Here is a 5,941-nt window from a genome sequence, read left to right on the forward strand (position 1 = left end):
TTGAAATTATTAGAAGAGGCGCAATTTTTTGAAATTATTAGACTTTTTAGAATTTTTTTGAAATTATAGTCCAAAATACGCATTTGTAGGCCACCTTATTAGACAACGTTTTGGCCGGGATCTAGCGACCAGGGATTACACCCGTGGAAATTTTTAGAAGCTGAAGTTCGAGAAAGCAGTTTTAGCGGGTTTTCGATTATGTTAAACAATTTTCTTCCTGAATTTTTCTGAGTTTTAAATTCAAATAAAAAAGTTTTGGACTACTTTTGGTGACGCAAAAGAAATGGGTTAGGTTCGGGGGATGGGCGGCAGCTTTTTAGTTCTCTCCCACTCAGAGGAAAAAATTAAAAACGATATTTAAAGTCTTTCTTCTACACATAATTATTTTAGTTCACAAAAAAATAATATTCTCTTAACAATTTATTTATTTCGCTCAACATAAGTGTGAAGTCTCAGAATCTTTTTCTTTTCTTCTATCATAATCTCTTAATTTTGCTCATTTTGCACAGTGCCGGATCTACGGGCTCGTGTCGCGGGGAGGGGGTATTTTGAGGGTGACAAATTGACATGAAGTTAAGTAACCAAAGAGGATTTAAGGATGACTAATAATTACTTTTCAGGACTTCAATTTCGAAAGCTTTAAGAAGAAAGCCACTTTCAAACAATTTCTGAATGGTAACCCTTTCCCTTCTCTTGTCTAACATTTCCAAAGAGAGCTTTGAAATGTGGTTTTAGGATTTGTGCTTTAAGAGTTTCAGCATCCTCCTTCTCCAGCTATCAACAAAAGTTGCTTAAATTTTTAAACCCCAAATTCCGAAAAATTCCGGAAAAAGCCCTTGAACCATCTCGATTTCAAAATTTGAAAAAAAATTCCAAAGGAGAATACCCACCTACTTTCCAAGCTTCTCAACATTCGGGGGGAAAGGCTCCAAACCACCACTCTTTACCTAAAGCTAAAACTAAAGATAGCCTACGTCTTAAAATAATTCAGTTTCCAACATTTTACAAAGCAAACCAGTATCCCCCCCCCCCCGATAACAAACTCCAGTGATTCCTTGGGAGTTCCCTTTTTCTAATATTCTCACATGGCTTGAAATTTTGATTTCAGCTATACCATGGGACGATCCCTCAAACCCTTTCCTCCCAAAGATAGCCTGAAATTGACTTCAGTTTTGAACACAATTTCAGGAAAGAACCCCCTCCCCTATCCTCTATTGTTATCAAACAACACAAATTTTCTTTTTTTTTAGGCTTGAATAGCAGAAAGTTTTAGGACCCTAACTCCCTTAAATTTCTTAAGCTACCTTAAAATTGACTTTATTTTGGAAAAAAGAAAAAAAAATCTAGAGAAAACCCAATTCTCAGTTCTCCAAACATTGCCTATGCCTAAAATTTTAATTTTTAGGTCAGTTTTGAAATTTTTCTGACCCAACGGAGCTTTTTCTCCTTCCACTAAGAAAGATCAACGAAACTTGCGTTTTTAAGACTTCAATTGGGAGAAATTTCTGGAAAGTAATCCAACGAAAAAAAATAAGATTTTTAATTTACCTGAGTATTTAGAAAAGTTAGATCTAAATAAAAAGAGAGTGATAGAGATACATTTAAACAAATTAAAGTGCGGAAAGTAGTTTTTTTCCTGAAATTTTTCTCATGGCGCGGGGCCCCTAAGAAGCGCGGGGCCCGTAGCATTTGCTACTTCTGCTCTATGGCTAATCCGGCCCTGGGGGGAGGGAAGGGGTAGCAAGAAATGCGACTCACGTATCTTATATAAGACTGCCCTATTTACCGTTTTTTTTCGGGGGGGGGGGGGACATTTTTCACCTTTTTTGGGGGGGGTGGAGAATGTCTTCGCGATATTTAGGGGTGTGTGCCCTTTTTCTTAGGGAAGGGGCACGTCTGTTATGAGGATATGTTTATGAAAACGAAAGTGACACGTGCGACAGGGGGGTCGAGAAGGTGAAAAAAAATGACATCATTTATGGACAGCCCTTTGAGTCAATTTTCCTTGACATGAAAATTACTCCTTCGACGTAACGCTGCCAAATGATGAATCCAATTGTTATTATTTTATAACTAATTAACAACTATTTGTTTCTTCAATTTTTGATGTTTGTCTGAAGCGGAAATTGGACAAAATTATAAAGAGTTAAAAAATAATAATAATTCAAAACAAGGCGTTCAACTTGACGGTATGAGATTTTCATGAAACTTTCAAAAATCTTGCTCTTTAGTGTTATAAATTTGCATACTTTTTGAAAAAATCTTTCAAAGTTGATGAGTAATTATTTTTTTCGTCAGAAAACCCTTTTGTACTCGCCAGAATACTTTTGTGGAAAAAAAAAAGCATTTTTTGCAAATTTTTTCAATTGTTTCTAAAAATTTTGGAAAAAAATGCATAATTTTTCATGCGATTAATAAATGCCTAAGTGGGACCGCGAAAGGATCAGCAGATACAGCTAATAATGAGGGAGATTTTCGAAATGTTTGCTAAAATTCGTTTCAAAATGTTGTAACTCAAGCTCTAGAAGCGCTTCAGAGTTGTATAAAGGCTTATTTTAAATACAGTTCCAATTACTTTCATGTGTTACGTATCTTAAACACTTTTCGAGGAAAAAAAATCTACAAAATTAAAGAATTTTCAGATTGAGTTTTTGAAAGGATGTGTGATTTTTGTGTATGCAGTCAAAAATTTTCAGAGTGGGACCATAAGGAGACCCGCAGTTACAGTTAATAGTGTATGACACTTTTTTTGCAAAAAAAAAAAAAAAAAAAAAAAAAACGAATTTTCTTCTTCCAGTACTTTACGTTTTTCTCATCTAGGTTCCAGTTTTTTTCGTATACTAATAATGTTATTTTAATCCGCATTGTGTTTGTTATTTATTGAATTTCCTGCATTTTACTTTTGTCCTAAAAAGTAAAAAATTTCTAAAATGAGCAATATTTTTCCTTTTGTGTGTGTGTGTTTTTAAAGATAATCCATGTTGTTAAAAGTTAATCTATGAAAACAGAAAAGCATTACACTGCTTCCTGGTTTTGAAACTTGTTTTCCTTTTTTCTCATTGTTTGAGGACACATTTTTGGGCAAATTAAAACAGTTTGTTTTGTTCAGAAATGACATAAGAATGCATAAAAGCCAGGGATCGACTGGGTCTTCCAAGAGGGTGCCCAAAACGGAGCCCAAGTTCGAGGGTGCAAAAAATAAACAAAAAGTAATGAAAAGAAAGAAACAAAAGCGCACAGGTCTAAGGACCCAAGAAAAAAAGAAAGAAAAGAAGAAAAAAAAATCCGATGGCACAGTTTAAATAAATAAGTTTTAAACAAAATCCTTCCCCCCCCCCCCGCCTCCAAATATTTTGGTGGCGAAACTTGCGCCATAATCCCCTCCTGTGGGCACCCCTGCTCAAATGTGTTTCTAAGTTTAAATTTGACAAATATCCAAAGCAGGACACATTCATGGAACACCTTTTTAAGGGAACATTTTGGAACAAATTTTAGTGTACATTCAGGAAACTGGAACACTTTTTCGGATTTATAGTGTTTTAAATGTGTTCCCAACATGCACTGGGAAACTGTAGCGTATTATTATTCTTAATTGCTTTATTTGAGCAATCACGAATTGCTTATTATTCTCACTTGATTCCAGTTGACGTTAGTCGGATTTTCGTTGTTTGGTTGCAAATCATTCATTCATTTTTTTCCAAGGCTTAACTTAAGCAGATTTTACAAAAAAAAAAGGGAGGGGGGGAAGGGGTTGTGAAAAATTACGTTTTTTTTTTTTTTTTTCAGGAAACGCACTTATTAAGATAACTTATATGGATAAATTTCATCTAAGTAGGGGAATGTTGGGCAAAGTGAAATAGCGGGGCAACGTGAAATGGTGAAATATTTACTCTGCTTTAGCGCCACCTACCTAGTAATATTTTAACTTTTTAGTAGCACATGTAAACTATTTCAGCCGTTAAAAAATACCTCCAAAGATTAAAGTATATGACAATACAGGCAATTTTCAAAAATTGATACTCATATTGTAATATTTTGTTGCAAGACAAAAATAATTTTTGTAACTATAAAATGATAAAGTTCTTGTTATTAATATTTTAAATATTAATTTAGACCTCCTAATGATCTGTGAAATATTTATTTAGTTAATATTAAGATTATTTGCATTTTAAATATTTTCTACACATGCAGGGCAAAATGAAATTACTTGTTTATTTCGTTACTCGCTCATTCATTTATTAAATCACTTACGTATTCATTTATTAATTCATTCATTTACATTCCTCCATTTACCAAATCACCGATTTATATTCATTCATTCACTAATTTAATTATTCATTCACTCTTTCATTTATATTCTTTCATATATTAATTATTTAATTTAATTTTCAGTTTATTGTTTCAGTATCTTTTCATCTACTTTTTCATTTGATCAAAAATATTTTCTGTAATTGAATAGAAAATATTTCATTTTCCACTTTACCCCATGAAAAAAAAAGTGAAAATTTTCTACTTTTTTTTGAAGCCACAAGTTTACTGCCAAAAATAAAAAATACTGTTTCAATGCAAGTTTTATTTTTTTAAAAAAGAATGTTCTTTCTTATGTATTGTAATTTTCAAAATAAATTTCTAATTTGTTCATTTTGAAAAAGCTCAGTCATCTTAACCATTCCACTTTGCCCCACATTCCCCTAAAATATTCCGAGATTACTTATTCCATCATTTAAGGTTGATGGGGGGGAAATATACAATGGAGTACGCTATAAGCTATAAATAGAACCCTTATGATGAGCATACATGTGCAAATTGGCTACAATATCTTAATTACCGCGGTTTTTTTATGAACGCGCGTCGTATCATCTAATCTTGAAAATTATAAAATCATTAGCATGACAGGAGCGAAAATCTTCTCAATTTCCATTCCATTTGTAGAAACAGTTAACACAACACAATGAGTAGGGTTCAATCACAATTCGTGTTTGGGGAAAAACCCAATTTGAATTCAAGGCGTCAAAATTCAAATAATTTTCATATATTATTATAATTACGTGTTTTATAATGCTACAAATATAAAATGCATTCTGATATATATATATTTTTAAATAGGTATCGCGCAGATTATACTATGAGATCGCCGTCTCAGCTCAACTCCTGCTAGATGCATTTTACATTTGCACTGCATTCTATACCAAAAAGTTTTTTTTTCCCCCTTTTTAATTTTGACATTAAAAATTTGCGGGCCCTGAAATCTTCAGCTCTAGGCACAGACAGTGGCTCCAGGAACCGGGCCTGAGAGTGAGGGAGCGAAAACGAGCAGGGGGCAGAGGCCCCAGTATATGAAGAGATAAAACATTAGAACAAATTCAATAAAGACAAGGTTGTTTTCTTCAAATAATTTTATATAGAAACGTTATGAGGCAAAGCCTCTTTGTACAATGTTATTTCTTCGTCAAAACTGTACAGATCTGTACAAGACTACCAAATTATGCCTACAGCTTCAAAAAGTATTTACACTGTACAATAATAGAACTTGATTGCTGCCATTTAGCATCTGTAGGCACTACTTTACACATTTACATATCTTTGATTTTATAACAGGTGGCTAGAGCTTAGGCTGACAATTTTCCCATGACAAAGGGGAAAATGTTACACAACATGAGACTTATGTGGCAGGATACATTAGTCCCCTAAGGAACAAATTGCACATTAAAGCACCTTCTACCACCAAACATTTTTATTTTGTGCGAATGAGGCAGGGAGAAGCAAAGGGGTGTAAATGGACTTTTTAAAGGTTCGAGTAAAAGGCGTAAAGTTCAGGCCCTAGGTACACTTTTATTAATTTTTTTTTTAAATCATGTTGTAAAGCAGTACCGTACCTACCCGAGCTACTAGTATCATTTCTTGCCCTAAAATGGAGGAGAGGTCCTCCTACTATTTGTAC

Source organism: Uloborus diversus, chromosome 9 (genome assembly GCF_026930045.1).
Source record: "Uloborus diversus isolate 005 chromosome 9, Udiv.v.3.1, whole genome shotgun sequence".
Taxonomy (NCBI): Eukaryota; Metazoa; Arthropoda; class Arachnida; order Araneae; family Uloboridae; genus Uloborus; species Uloborus diversus.